The sequence below is a fragment of the Protopterus annectens genome, chromosome 2.part0 (genome assembly GCF_019279795.1).
Source record: "Protopterus annectens isolate FY-2018-M chromosome 2.part0, PAN1.0, whole genome shotgun sequence".
NCBI lineage: Eukaryota > Metazoa > Chordata > Ceratodontiformes > Protopteridae > Protopterus > Protopterus annectens.
This window is the reverse complement of record NC_056728.1, coordinates 997,707,471-997,724,124: the sequence shown is the minus strand read 5'-3', so window position 1 is coordinate 997,724,124 and position 16,654 is coordinate 997,707,471. Positions and strand designations below refer to the sequence as shown.

The window sequence follows — 16,654 nt, the reverse complement described above, 5'->3', positions numbered from 1 at the left end:
CTGTTTAGAGAATCAGTGTCTTGCGTTGTCACCTCACAGACGCTGTCCGGTTCGATTCTCAGCTAGAGTATCTTCTACGTGGAGACATGCGTGAATGGGTGTACCTTCGTTGAAGGTTGTGCATCAGGGCTGGCTTCTTGGCACGTAAAAATCAACTGCCAGTTATTAGCGGACCAGAGTTCTGTTGTGGCGACCCCTAACCGGAGAAAGCCGAAAGACACATACATAGTGTCTTAATCCTCTGGCTAAAGACATTATGGAAGGTTTCGGGATCCTTTGGTTGAGCCGGTGGTGGTGCTGCAGTAGCGTTATCGCCTCACAGTAAGACGCTGTCCGGTTCGATTCTCAGCTAGAGCGTCTTCTGCGTGGAGACATGCGTGAATGGGAGTACCTTTGTTAAAGGTTGTGCATCAGGGCTGGCAACTTGGCACGTAAAAATCAACTGCCAATCATTAGCGGACCAGAGTTCCGCTGTGGCGATCCCTAACCGGGAAAAGCCGAAAGATACATACATAGTGTCTTTAACATCTGGTTAAAGACATTATGGAAGGTTTCGGGATCCTGCACCTTTTACTTCTGACGTATCCCTTGACGTCAGTGAAGATCTGGTGTTGCATTTTGAGGTTGGGTCTTGTTTCTTAGTGGGTATCTCATTGGAAGCCGCTAAGAATTCCAACCTAGGCACGTCCATTTGGGGCAGACAGGGGGAACCGCGGCTTACTGTGCTTGGGAACCCCAGGGACGTTCCTTCCACTCCTGCTAGGAATTAGCCAGAGAAGATTCCAGATGTTGGGTCCACACCAGGTTCTTCCACTTCTCATCCAGAAATGCATGTTAAGAAAAAACAAAAGACTAGACACTCTCAAGCCCCTTCCACTCCTCAGTCTGACTGGGATGCTTTCTCTCAGGGTTTAATTAAGGCTCTGATAACTTTGAAGCCTTCCTCTGCTAGTCCTATTCCTTCTTTTACATCTTCTACTGTTCAAAGAGTTGGGGAACAGGTTCTCTTTGATGATAGTGATAACTCTTCCTCTGATGAGGATTCCTTAGCGTACTCTACACAAATTACATATCCCCTAGAATATACATCTCTAGAGGAGGAATCTAATTGGGGGGGGGGGGGGGTTCCCAGTAGGACAGATTTCTTTTGGTGAAACTATTAACAAAATTAGGGACTTTTTCAAATGGAACTGTTCACAAATTTCTAAAGATCAAAAAAGGTTTTATGACCTTTTGCACATGGAAGTTCCTTCAACTTCTGCTGTGCCTTCAGTGCTCCCAGCTTTCATGGATGCTTTTGCTTCTTCTTTTAAGACCCCTGACTCTCAGGCTCCTGCTGCCAAGAGCAAGACAGATTCTTCAAGGTGATGATTGCATGTTCCTGTACAAGTGTCCTTTAGCTGATCCAGCTGTTGCTTCCATAGCATCTGACAAGGCTTCCTGGTTGTCTCTTCTTTTAAACTTCTTCTGATAAGGAGAGCAAAATTCTGGAGTGACTTGGTAAAAAGGTTTACACTTCCTCCACTTTAGTGATCAGAGCAATGAATTACTAAACTTATATGTCTACGTATTCCTTGGCTCTACTTTTCCAGGCTTCGCAAGCTCTTGCTCAACTACCAGATTCTGAGATTAAAACGCAAGGTTTTATCTCTTTTGACAGCTTCTTCACAAGTAGGTAGACATTCCATTAAGTGCAACTGTGATGCTGTTAAGGCATAATCCAGAGCTGCTGCATCCGGTTCTGTACTGAGGAGACACTCCTAGTTGAGGCTTCAACCAATTCTAGATGACATTAAAGCAAAATTGTTAGATGCTCCTTTGGATAAGTCAACTCTTTTTGGTTCTGTAGCTGCAGACTTAAGTCTCTACAGGAGAAAGGAAAGGAACTTCACGATTTGAAGCACTTGTTTGTTTTTCCTGTTCCTTAGTTCCATAGGTGTTTTCCTGCTAAGAAATTTTTGTTAGGGGACCATTTCACTCGTCTACTGCCTCTGCTTCTGCTTCCAGACCTAAAAAGACTGTTAGGAGGCCTCCACAATCTAAAACTACTGCTTCTGCTCTTCCCACTCAGCAACCCTTTTAAGCCAGGCCCAGCTCTCTGTGACTGCCAGCATCCTCTTCTAAGTCTTACTCCTCTATCTCTTCATCTGTCTCTCTCTTTTCCAGCTTGGGCAAGGATCACTCAGGATTCCTGGGTTCTGTCTATTATCCAACAGGGATACTTCATGACTTTGAAAATTCTCCCTCCTTTCATGGGAACTCTACAGCCCCCTTCAAGTCAACTGAATTTGTTTTCAGAGGTTCTAACTAACTACTTTCTCAAGGTACAATTCATCACGTGCCAATGTATCAGAGAGGCAGAGTGTTTTACTCGTGGATGTTTTTGGAACCCAGAAAGGATGGTCTTTGCAGACCAATCCTAGATCTTTCAGACTTAATCACTTTTCTAGAAGTACCATCTTATTGCATGCTGTCTTTACAAACTCTGTTTCCTGTGATTTCACCTCAGTCTGACATGGCCTCTGTAGGCATCAGAGATGCTTATCCACATGTCCCCATCCATCTTCTATACTGGAAATCTCTGGTTCTCTGTGGCTTCAGTGCACATTTAGTTCTCTGCCTTGCCATTGGTTTTCCACTGTCCCAAAGGTATTCACAAAGTGCTTAGCCCCTGTGATTGCCTTCCTGAGACTCCAGGGTATCCATGTATATCCATACCTGGACAGTCTTCTTTTCCTGGCTCCTCTATCAGGACAGCTGACTCAAAACCTGCAGGTGGTCATTCATCTCCTTCAAAGTCTAGAGTTCACCATAAATTACAAAAAATCCTTTCTGACCCCATCAGAGAATCACATCTTCCTAGGGTGCAGGTTCAGGACAGACCTTGTGATTTTTTTTTCTTCCTACGGACAAAGTTCAGTCCCTCACTGCCTTTCTGGAAGACCTTCTGCCTCTCCCCTCAATTACAGCTAGAGAGTGCCTAAGACTTCTTGGGTTCATGACTTCCACAATTCCCATGCTGTCCTTTGCAAAACTCCATGTGAGGAAATTTCAGTGCTTCATAAAGATAATGCGGACTCAGCATGCTCACCCTCTGGAGTTTTTGATTCTTCTCCTCTCCTGCCTTAAAACGGAACTTATTTGGTGGATTCAACAGCTTACACTGAATCTTGGCCTCTCTCTTCTTCTGTCCCAGACATCTCAACATCTGTTCACAGACTCCTCAGACACAGGTTGGCGGGGGGGGGGGGGGGGGGGCATCTGCTTCCAAGAAAGTTCAGGACCTTTGATCTCCATCTCAAAGGAGAGAACATATCAACATCAAGGAAATGAGGGCTGTGATTCTGGCTTTACAGGCCTTTCATCTTCTCTTTCAACCAGGCCCTCTGAAAGTGTTTACACACAACACCAGTGTTCTCTGGTATATAAACAAGCGGGGGAGTTGAAGTCTTACCTTCTTGGCAGGTTAGCTCTCAAGGCATGGGAATTGACAATTCAGTACAAGGTGACACATCTTGTGGTTTACATTCCATCTTCTCAAACATTGTGGCAGACACCTTAAGCAGGTCCATGACTCAATTCTATGAATGGATGCTTCACAGGGATGTATATCTGGACTTGGTCCACTGGTGGGGTACCCCTTTTCTGGATCTGCTTGACTTCCCTCTGGATAGACAACTTCCTCCATTTTGTGCCAGACACCCACATCCTCTGTCTTGGAAGGTGGACGCCCTATCTTTCTCACGGAAGGGGCGTTTCCTTTATGCATTCCCTCAATCCACAGCACGACAAACCAAAAATCTTGCTGGTGACTCCCTTTTGGCCAAAACAGCACTGGTTCCCCTCTTCTTCTGCATTTAGCCAAGGGCAGTCATCACAAATTACATCACAGAGTGGACCTCCTCACACAAGACAAGGGCTCTCTGCTTCATCCACATTTGTCAAATTTACAGTTGACCCTTTGGGTAATCAACTTTTGATTCCTCTCAGGCATCTTTTTTCAAAGAATATATTTAGTGTTCGCAAGAGGCCAGGAAACCCAATACTGGAAAATCTTACTTATCCAAATGGTGTCTTTCAAGAAATCTGGATCCATTTTCAGTGGATATTCCAGTACTTATTTCTTACTTGTGTGAATTATTTAACAGTCGCTTGTCTTACTCATCAGTGAAAGTAACTATTTCTGCATGTCTTTAGCTTCCAGATTGGAGGTGAAACTTTTTCTTAAAGGCGTTCTAGATACTAAACCTCCCAGGAAAACAGTTCCACTTCCTTGGGATTTGAACTGTGCTTTAGAGAAGCGTACTGTGGTTCCTTTTGAACCTCCAGCCTCAGCTTCTTTAAAGTTTTGTACTTGGAAAACAGTGCTTTTGTTAGCCTTGTTATCTGCCAGGAGAGTTTCAGAGATTCAGGCTTTGATTCATGGCTTGCCACCTTTCTTGGTTTTCCACAAGGATAGGGTTTCATTGCGTACCAATCCTTCTTTTATGCCTAAGGTGGTGAATGAGGTATCTCTTAATCAATTCAGTTGCTCAACGTTTTTCCCTTCTCCTCAGTCCTCAAATGAAAGGATCTTGCATACCTTGGATGTACATAGACAACTTAGATTCTACTTGGATAAGACTAAGGCTATCAGGAAATATGATCATCTCTTTGTTTCTTTCCATCCCAGGGCTCTGGGTTTGTCTGTCTGTAAACAGACAATTCCTTCTTGGATTTTCAAGGCTGTCTTGTTTTGTTGTGATTTTCATGGTAAGTGTCTTGCTGCACCTGTTAGGGCTCATTCCACTAGATCTGTGGCTTCCTCAGGGGCATCCTTTAAAGGCCTGGCTACTAATTCTGTTCTGGAGGCTGCTATATGGTATTCTGTGCACACTTTCACCAAACATTACAAGTTGGACACAATTTCTATATTTAGAGCAGGCTTTGCTAGAGCCATTCTTCATGGCTTTGTTGAAAACTCTTCAGTTCAAAGTTCCTCAGCTCCATCTTCCTCCCAGGGTTCCTACTAAGCTTTGGCATTCTCTCACATGTAAAGAATACTGCAACATTGAATAGAAGAACATAGAAATCTTACCATAACCATAGATGGCCTTCTGTTCTATGTTGCAGTATTCTGTCCCTCCCGCCGTCCCTCCTACATCTTGTTCTTTCTTGAATGGCTTTTTATTGTTCCTTAACTCTGATGTTCCTTCTGGGGCATTTCATTTCTGTGGATTGTACGTGCAGACATCCTTTTATGGCTGACATTGTCAGTACATACGTACTTGCTGTAGCTAAAAGCTGTTGTACACTTGCGGACATCTGGTCATTTGGCGGAGGACTTCCCACATGTAAAGAATACTGCAACATAGAAGAGAAGGACATCTATGGTTATGGTAAGATTTTACACAGCTATTTTTTCTGTAACTATCATTAACTGTTTGGTTGATATGATTAAAAAACTCAAAGCTGGATCTACCCATATACCCAGGTCCTTAAATTAATCTACAGTTTCAATTACTGTGTGCTGTGTTAAATATTTACCTTTCATTTTATGTCTCCCAAATCATATATGCTTGGTTTTGATGGATTTATCAGTATATTATTCAACTGTGCCCAAATAGTCAATTTAGTTGAGTTCTTTTGCAGACACTCCCTATCTGTCACACATGTAATCAGTTTACCCAATTGTGTGCTTGTAAATTGCTAGGTAATTTAAGGATTTTTTCTTCTGGACTGCCAGATGTGTAGAGGTAGTGACAGAATTCAGGAGAGACTGACTGTTTAAGCTCAAGGTGATGCTGTGAACAGTAGGTATGCAAGTTGTGTTACTGTGGATTATAAAGCATCTTTACGCCAGTTAATACAACTTTTCCGATATAACCGTCCTAGAGTGTGTAACTTGCAACACAAATAAATAAAATGTATTTATCCCTTATTGACTGATTAGTTGCACTAGCACTAGACTAGTTACATCTTTTCAGGAGAGAACTGAGGTGGTACTGCTTGTGGGGTTTGGCCAGGGCATTTCTCCCCTACTGTTTTCAATAGGAGATATCGTTTATATACCTGAACTACCACCAGCTCAGGCAGATGGGGCTTTGATTTAGTATGTCATCTGGAGGATGACCCAGTCAGAAGTGCAACACTATCTGCAATCAGTCTACCTGGTATGGGAATAGAACCCACAGCCTTCTACACCAAAGGTTAGTGTGCTACTTGTTATGCAACTGACACTACAAATACAGATATGCTGGAGTGAAGAAAACATTCTGAATTTGTTATAGTGCTTTAGTTTTACTGCTGTAACACAGACTGGCATATAAAATCTGTCATCAAAACAGTATCACTCAGTAACCATAGTACATTGGGTCTATATCATATCTTCGAAGATGTAAAACTTCGAAAGTTAAAATATCGAACCCAAAACATTGAATGGTGAAAATAGCGAAGCTCCAGAACATCGAAATCTTACCTAAGGCAAGATTTCAGTGTGCCATTCCGTGGTTTCGCTATTTCCTCCACTGTGGTGCAAGAGTTACGGACCTTAGGGTTAGTGTGGGGCTAAGGTAAGTGGATTGTTAGTAGTGTATGTATGGTGTAGTGTAGGGTTGTGTTTTGTTAACTGTATGTGTGTGTATTAATTAGTTTGTGTATAGATTAGTAGGGTATGTGTGCGATAGCTACGGACCTTAGGGTTAGGGTGCGGGTTAAGGTAAGTGGATAGTTAGTAATGTATGTATGATTTAGTGTGGGATTGGGTTTTGTTAACTGTATGTGTGTGGTTTATTTATTTTGGTGTGCTTGTGTTGTGTGTATATTTCTCGGAACAGCAATTTTTTTCCCTGGGGAAAAAATCGCTATTCTAAGCGTTCAATGTTATCATTATTCGAAATTCCAAGTTCGAACTTATGGTGTTCGATATTTTGGAATTTCGAATATATGATATAGACCCGGTACATAGGCTGTTAGTTACCAGGCATGCAGTCCAGAAGACCATTACAGAATTTGGCCCAAATTCCCAATTACCCCAAAGCACTGTCTGGTTAAGTGACTTGCTCAAAGTCACACAGTAGACAAATGAAGGTAGAAAGATTCAAACCTTGCACCCTTGGCATCAGAAGCTGCTCATTAACAAGAAAGAGCTTCCACTAACTGCCATGATTTACAAGTTTTACTCAGTTCCTGCATTTGCATTCATTCTAACTGTTTTGACTAAACATTTACAAATTAAATGAGGTCAGCACACTGCAGAATGTTTTTTCTTCAAGCAGAATGATGCATTTGTTATGGATTATAAATCTTTCTCCAATACTTTATTGCCCCTCATATTACAGTTATTGATATAGTAGTAGTCCCTGTGGATTATAAATCTTTTTGCACATTGAAGACCCTCACTGTCATTCAGGTTAGGAAGCACTGTACCACATTATGTTCAGGATGAACTCTCTATAGCAAACCTGTGATCACAAGCACCGGTGAGCAGGAAGTCTGACACTTATGTTTGTAGCAATAAATCTGCCACATTCCAAAATAATGTTGTGTGAAAAAATTATATATTATAGCTGAGAAAGGAAATTGAGTACACTGATAATTAATTAATACTGCCAAGCTAATGGTGAGACCCTTTTATTTTGTCACTAAAAATACAAATTACATATATGTCTTGTAACTAAATTAAAAAGTTTGTATGAATTTGTCTGTTTATGCATAAATGCACTTGTGCAATCACACACGTACACACACACACATACACACACACACACACACACACACACACACACACACACACACACACACACACACACACACACACACACACACACACACACACACACACACACATACACACATCCGCGTTAGAGTGTGGAGTTTGAATGGGAATACAGTATGTTAATTCTTACTAATCTAAAACACAATGAAATTTTTCCTCGTACAGATTTTTTTTTTAACTCAGATGTGAATGTAACTAAATTGTTAATTGTAATGAGGGTCAGTAAACTTTTGTAGAAAGATTGCAAATCATTCGGCACTTACAGTTTATTTTTTATAATCTGTAGGCATTCATAATTCATAGGCCTTTGCACTGATCTAAGCCAGGAAGAACTCCTGCTGTCTCCAGACCTGCCTCCACTTATCTTAGGATACCAAATAGTTCACGGAGTCTTGCTTTTACAGGGTTGCAGTTGCACTGCTGTGTTTGACAGAAACAATGAGCTTGATGTAGTCAACCCTCGGCTGTTCAGAGTTATTTCCAAAATGGCTGCTTTCATTTTTGCTAGTTATAAGTAATGAAGTATTGAAATTAAACTGACTGTAGCAGATGTTGGGATATGACAGCATAGCAACTTGTTTGGTATGTGCCTCACCCTGTCTTTGCCCGTCCTTGCATTTCATGTTGCATATTTCCAGCCATTCTATTATAAACATGTTAGACATAAAAAAACGCATTTTATATAACATGAAAACAAACACTCATTAAGCACTGGATGAAGGGGTATGCTCCTTTTAAGTTGTGCCACTCTCTTCACCATTCATTTTGGCCTCCCTCCTTCCTTCTGCCCTGAAAGTAGGAGAAAAACAGAAGCATTTTCAACCTTGGCTTATGTAAGATTTTTTTATGGGACCCACCATTACGTTCGGCTTCATGTGCTTTCAGTTCAGAAGTTTCAAATTCAACATGGTCATTTTTTTCAAAAACTTTATTTAAATTGATTAATTTATCAAACACTATGGCATTGTAGACTTTAAACCATTAACAAGCATTTTGCAAGACAAGCACATATAACTTATAACTTTGGTAAAAACGCTGTACCCATGAACTACCACATAGGCAGCAATCTACTTAACACTGAATGCGTGATAAGAGACCTTGAGACACAGGTGGACAGTAGTCTCTCCTTAGATAGTCACTTTGCCACGGTAGTCAGGAAGTCCTTCTGTGTGGCACACCTCATCATAAAAGGGTTCTCATCCAGGAAAAGAGAGGTCATCGTTCCCCTCTACTCGACAATCATTAGACCCACTATAGAGTACAATGCCCCTTTTGGAATGTACCTCACAAGACATCTGCAGCAGCTGGAAAGGCCAACGAAGTACCTCACAAAGAGGATTACTGGACTCAAACAGATGCCCTACACCGATCGTCTCAAAAAACTCCAGCTTTACTCTGTAGCATATCGCCTACTCAGAGGTGATCTCTGCCTAACATATAAAGCTATGTCAAACCCAGAGCTGTTGGACATGCTACACCTAAAGAAATCCCAATCCCTCCGAGCTACACGCTCTAGGGACCTAAACCTTGTCACCACAATAAACAGGACATGCTGGAGGGATAGATTCCTATCCCACAGACTTCCCATACTCTGGAACAGGCTACCCATCTATGTCAAACAAAGTTCTTCATTAGTACTCTTCAAGAAAAATCTTGATGAGTGGATGGGAAATAGGAAATACACCCCGGGGATCACTTCTGTGACTCTTCTCGACAGTGGCACAGGAAAATAACTTTCTTGGGTGGTGTAAGCTGGGAAACCTTGTTGGCTAGGCTTGCATAGGCCCTTGGGCCGATAGCCTAGTACCTACTTATGAACCTATATAAAGCAGAGCATCACTTTATGTTCTCAGAGGAAACTAGATCCCTTTGTCTGAAACTTGTTAAGCATCTTAAAAATGTTGTCTCATTTTGCCTCCAAACACCTCAAATGTTGTTGCATTGGATTTGTAGACATCTGAAGGTACCTTTTAAAAAGCATTGAAGTATTTAATAGACCTTCCGGAAATGATCTGTGAAGAAGTACATGTTACCGCACGATAACCTCTGCATGATTTGCTCTTAACCGAGAGACCTAAAACTATGATAGCTCTCATTTATCTTTGATTGTCTTGTTTTCATGAAAAAAGCAAATGTCTGCTTGCCAGTCTGCAAAAACACTTAATCTTTTTGGGCAGGTTGTTTTTGTGGAATGCAGTTCAGAGATTCCAGTCCTCAGTGCATTTGCTTTTGTCCACTCATAGTGGAAGCATGTAGAGTATGCACGCATCACACACACACACACACACACACACACACACACACACACACACACACACACACACACACACACACACACACATAAATGTGTATTTTTATTTATTTATAAGACAAGTTTGCAGTGAATAGTTTTACTGTAATATTTAAAGTTTCTGAATGAGTCATATTGTCTGGTAAATCTAACTAAAATTTGTTGTAAAATTTTCAGACACTTTTGTTAAAATATGCAGGCTATAACAGGCTGAATTAAAAATTAAAACCTAGATGAGTTAAGATTAAAAGGATTTCCTGCAACTCTGACCAGCACTTGTTCCAATATCCACATGTATGGGGTATGACACAGTTATCACAGTACTTTATTCTTCTTCTACTTTTAAATGACTGATAGGGAGACCCTCTCCCCCTCAGCTGATTTGTAGTTTGGAGATGACAGGCAGGGGTGCATTACTCCTGTACTATGACAATTGGTGAAGCCTTCCATGAAGGTTGTTGGGACCCAGCCTTGGGTCAGTCATGGCCGCCCCACTGGAATCTTCATTTCACCTTAGTGCTCTTCGTAGTCTAGTCACTGGTTTTTGGAAACATTTTTCTTTCTCTTACAATTCTTGTTTCTCATGTGGAAACAAAAGTAAAGAATGTTTCCTTTATACACTGGTCAGAGTTTAAGAATTTAGGGATCATGAGACCCTTATTTAACTTAAAACCTTTTTTATTGCTTTCTTCATGGAACGTTTAGTTGGTTACAAAGTGAAGGCTTCTTGTCCATGAAAAAACAAGCAGACTGGTTTCCTTACTAAATGCACTATACATTTGTGCTTTTGTGGCATGTTTCCCTCCTCACATTATTCCTAACATTAATATTCAAGGCAGAGAAGCATCTGTTCAATTTGCTGTGATTAGACATACGTACTTTCATTGTCATGTACTTTTAGCAGATGGTTGCCAGATGTAGTTACAACTGTCAGGAGAGTAATTTATGTACCTTCTTTTCAGTTTAAGTTGTGTGTGTGTGTGTGCGTGTGTATGTGTGTGTGTGTGTGTGTGTGTGTGTGTGTGTGTGTGTGTGTGTGTGTGTGTGTGTGTGTGTGTGTGTGTGTGTGTGTGTGTGTGTGTGTTAATAATATATATGTATGTATATATATAATCTCAGAAAACAGTTCTGTAAAGAGTTCCACTTCTTGGCGATAAGGGTAAGCCTTTTACATTTTAATCATAGACTAATAAACTTAAGAATCAGACTTGGGGATGCCCTTTGACTCTGCACTGTTAGCCAAGCTTTCAGCTGCAGTCTGATCTAGCAGTTATATTCACTTATGTACAAGAAGACTGTCTATTGGATGCTTACATTTCAATAGGGACAGTGTTTCACTGACCCAGAGTACCTGATTCTTGTGACTTTTACAGTTTACAAAAAAAAAAATCCACTACTGTTTTTGGTTCTGTTAGATTTGTTTGGTTTTCTTAGTAGTGATACTGTCCAGAAGTTTCTTATGTTTGCGCTGGTGGCTGTTTATTCACTAGGGATGTGAATGTGATAAAGTTTTCTGCATATAATTGTTCTGGCAGATCTGGCTGTCATGTGTACCTTCCAAACCTATATGTTCAAGTCCATTGTTTCTATCTTAATAAGATTGCTCTCATTAATCATCGTATTCCATGAACAGATTTTCTTGTTGTGAAGCAGGCCTTGGAACCCTCCTGTTTAGACTGTTCTAGTGCCTTGTACCTAGGGCATCTGGAGTTGGAACTAGATTTGTTCCAGTTAGTGCTGAATTCCACAGTATGGGGACTCACTGGGGTGCCTTCTTACCACTACTGCTTAGTTCTTACTGGCTACTGGTTACATTTTTTGTCATTTTGAAGGCTCCACTCCTTGTCTACATAGATCTAAATGGTATAGGTACTGTCATCTCGGGAATTGCTGGTCTGATATTCAACATTTTGACCCTTTACCTGGCAAGGTTGAGACTGGTAGGGTTCCAAGGGGTGTGGTTGGAGAAAGCTTGTTTTCATAATTTTACTTACCAAGGGCCATGCCTCTGGAAACTGCTGCCAGGCTGGCTGAGAATGCCCCCCCCCCCCCCCCCCCACACACACACACACACACATGGTTAATAGCTTTAACCAGACTTTACAGCTTTAACTTTTTAAAGGCATGTCCTTTTTCTTCCTTCTTCCTTAGGGATTATCTGCTCATTCTGCATGCTTTTTACAATTGGCAAGTTTGTGCTTTTTGTTATCATGTCACTATTATTAACCATCCTATATTAATATGTGATTCTTCTACCTTTAGCACTTATTACGTGGAATTTTTACTTCTTGTCTTAAAATGCATTCTGGTTTTCCATCTCTCATTATAATAGCCGGACGCCTCTGAGCAAAGAAGAGAGGGTGGTGCTCTACCTGGGCTGCCCTTTCTTCAAAGCAGTGTCATGATCAGGGGCACTAGTTTCCTTTCTAAGAGAGGAGCCATTGGATAGAGTGACGTTCATTGTATGACCACCTGCTTGACAGTCTTCAGCACAGGTGCAAACCATTAATCTGGACCTTGCCATGGATTCCCTCCACAACCACTACCAGGACCCTCTTTTTGAAAAGGAAAACTGTTTGATTCTTACTTCTTCTCATTGTGGTTGATCTATCCGAGCATCTCAAAACTGAAATTTAACTGCTGGGTACTTTTTCCTTTTTGTCATATGCAGTGCCTCATTTTGCCTGTTTTTTATAATCTCTACAGAAGTACTATGCTTTATCTGTTGCAGGAAAGGCTTATGTGGCTACCCACACATTTTTCTAGTCATACCTGTGACAATATTTATTTTATTTATTTATTTTATTTTAGACGTGTTTACCGGGGATGTCCGACTGGGCCAGTGGCCCTATTTCAGCGAAGGCCCGGGGAGAAAAGCTTCATTACAAAAACGCATTAAAAACAATACAAGAAATCGATAACAATCAAGAATACATAACTTTAGTAAATATAGGTAGTAAATAGTTTATACATAAACAATAAAAACTGAGAGAGCAACATAATGTGGAAAAAAGAAAGCAAAAATAAACTAGCATGAAATAGCTTGTGCCATCATAGAGAAATGACTGATCAGTAGATCAGCATCATGGTTTTGGTGGTAAATATTTGAGATACATGTATGACATATGAACAAGAACATGGCTGATTGGTAATATGCTTGTTACGTGTTCTAAACAGTGATAATAAGGCAATATTGAGGTGAAGTACAAGAAGGAGGGAAGATGATGAAACTGTATGAAGCTTGAGAAGGTAGATAAAACAGGAGCAGTAGTGAGCTTGAGATTCACTGTGAGAGAAACTGGAATTACGTGAGAGAAGGCATAGTTTGGATGTTGGAATTTAGTAAGGGAAGATATTTTGAACAGGAGCAGTAGTGAGCTTGAGATTCACTGTGAGAGAAACTGGAATTACGTGAGAGAAGGCATAGTTTGGATGTTAGAATTTAGTAAGGGAAGAGATTTTGAACAGGAGCAGTAGTGAGCTTGAGATTCACTGTGAGAGGAACTGGAATTACGTGAGAGAAGGCATAGTTTGGATGTTGGAATTTAGTAAGGGAAGAGATATTTTGGTTGTAAGAACAAGGAATGACAGAATGATCAGCCTGGATTAGTGCAGAAGCAAAGCCAGTTTTTGGTTAGGTGTTCCTTAATCAGTAGATTAAATTTGGATGTGTTGATAGAATTTAGTATTGTCTGAGGTATGGAATTCCTGGACTTAGATAGTTGGTGGGACAATAGAGAATTATCATAACAAGTATTAGATTTAGTTACTTTGAGTAATAGTTTGTTGCAGGATCTTAGTGACTTGCCATTTGAGTAGGGCTGCACTACCCTCTTGAGTGCTGGACAGTTGTCTGGATGGTGGAAGATAGAATGAATGAAAGATAGTTGGTTGAGGGGTAGGAGATTGGGTAGTTCAATCCAATTTATTTTATGAAGTGCTATGCAGTGATGTGATCTGTAAGGGAGGTTAGTGGCAAATCTTGCAGTTTTGTTATAGCAGGACTCGTTTGTTTAAATCTGATTTTTTGAGATTAGTGAATATTGGTGAGGCACATGGAAGGGTAGAGAGTAGATGAGGCCTAGCTATGGAATGTCTAGTGGCCTCTGTTAGGTATGGCTTGTCACTGTATAATGAGCCTAGCTTAATGTGGACCTTTTTGATCGCTAGAGCGAGGCATTTCTCAAATTTACGTTGTCAGTTGTGACTGCAAGGTGTTTGGTGTGCTGGATGGATTCAATTTTAGTTTTATGGGCTGAGTAGATAGTGAAGGGGGCATGTTATCAGGAACTTTGCTATTTGTGAAGAGCATAAGCTTTGTTTTATTTGGAGTGAGTATGAGTTGAGAGTCTGAGAGGTATTTTTCAATCTCTTGGAAAGATTATTGGGTTGTTTGTAGGAGTTCTGGTAGGGAGGGAGATGAACATATGAGGGATGAGTCATCTGCGTATTGAACGATGGTTGCATTCTGGGTGGCTGTGCTGAGCCTATTGGTGAATATGGTGAAGAGCAATAGACCGAGAATAGAGCCTAGGGATACTCCTACTGAGACTGGTAATAGGATAGGGAGTTTATTTTGCCACTTAACTGCCTGTTGGCGGTCAGTTAAGCAGCTGAGAAACCAGAAGAGGTCTGGCTGGGTCAGGGTTAAGGAAGCTAGCTCATTTAGCTTTTGGTAGGATACTATATCAAAGGCCTTAGATATATCAAGAGTGATAGACGAGAAAAACTGGTTCTCATTTCTAAGCTGGTTGACTGAGTTTGTAAAACTGACAAAGGCAGTGGTTGTACTGTGTTTAGGTCTGAAGCTACGTTGAGATGTAGATAGGAGATTATTGCTTAGTAGATAGTCAAGGAGTTGTCTGTGTATGCATTCTTCAAGAATTTTGGCTGTGGGAGGGGGGATGGCATCAGCCTGTAGTTTGAGAACTCAGTAGGGAAGCTGCCTTTGTGAAGAGGGGCAGTATAAGAGAGTTTCCAGAGTTTGGGGATGTACTGCGCAGCAATAGAATTGTTTATTAGGAGAGATATAGGGTAGGAGATATCAGGTGTAATTCTAGTGTTAAAGCTTAATGATAGGGTAGCTGCTAAGATTGTTTTTATTGTACCTATGTTTAAAGGCTAAAATGTCATTTCTGTGATTTAACTAGCTAGTTAAATTAAATTCTTACAAGTCTGTTCTGTTTATTAGGAACTTTTGTAGTCAGATTTTACCTTTTTATAGGTAGAAGCAGAGCATGGTATTACATTCAGTAAGATCAGCGTGCATGAGTGTCTGTGAGTGTGCGTGTGTATCCTTCTCCACCTTAATATTTTCCTAGTACTTGCACTTCTGCTTTAATCCTTCTGTAAATTTTCTTTCTTTTGTGAAATTTTGCTGTCCTGTAGGCTCTGTTGCCTTCCCACCTATAGGAAACTCAGTAGAGAGCAAAAGGGGATGATCCAGGTGTACTAGCAGGGCCCTAGCCACAGAGTCTCACTCTTATCCAAAGCAGCATAGGCCTGTACATTTGTATCGATGTGGAAGTGCAGTGTAAGAAGCAGGACATGTATATTTTTTTAACATCAGAAAGTCTGCTTTCAAAATGTAACATTTTCTTTTAATTGTGTGTATAGAGCATACCTCACGTCAGAGTGGTAATTTTCCTTTCATACTTTATCTTTAAAGAGAAGGGCTCCAACGGGTCTGGCAGTTTGTCTCAGGGGGTTACAGCTATGCACAACTTCTCATGAACTTTATCTTGTTGGCCTGATTTTCTCACTTTGCACTTGCAAGCTGTGGGACTCTAAGTCACTTAACAGACAGTGCTCCTGGGCTTCTCCTGAAAATGGAACCTCGTGTCCAGTAGGCTTAGCTTCTAACTAAATACATTGTCAGTTAAGTACAACTTCAGAAGAACTTTGGCAAATGGAGCTTTGCTGTTACAGTAATGTTATGTCTAGCAGGGAAACCTATAGCACAGCAAACATAAGTGTTAATCTAACCTTTTATACAAGGTTTGGCTCGGACAGTGAGTCAGAGAATATACACAATAGTATTGGAATTTTTTTTTTTTGTTTAGTTAAAAGTACCAGGTGCTTTGCAGGTAACTGCCAAGGACTAGATTGGAAGGTATAGATGATTAAAAAGTTTACTGTTTTTACATCTGGCTAGAGAGTTCATTTTAAATGTGAGTGGCACATTTAAGTTACATTATCGTCTTCAGTTTGGTTCTCAGCTGTGGTGTCTTCTATCTGGACTGTGTATGTCCTGTATTGGTGCTAATTGTTCTGCAGATACTCCCATTTTCTCACATAACCCAAATACATGCAGTAGTGGGTTGATGACTGTAAATTGCTTGTAGTGCGTGTGGGTGTGATATGGAAGGAAGGCCTAGCAATCTGTTCCTGTGCCCTATTTATTTAGTATTGAACTATATGGTCATATAGGCTATTAATGTGGACACTGTAGGAATTAGATGTAACAGCAATGAATGGAGAGAATATTTTGAGTTATATGTATGCCATGTTGTCTTGCCATAGGTTTTGGTCAGGCAGGTAGATGTTCATATTGACAGCAGCAATATTTACTGATATAACTGTAAAACTAATTCTGTTTAGCTTTGTTT

At 40.6% G+C, this 16,654-nt stretch overlaps 1 protein-coding gene across 9 annotated transcripts in view; it reads left to right on the top strand.

The window, feature by feature from the left end:
- Positions 1-16,654, top strand: part of NFIB (nuclear factor I B) — a 923,658-nt gene that overhangs the window by 594,046 nt on the left and 312,958 nt on the right. The gene's annotated exons all lie outside the window — the stretch shown is intronic.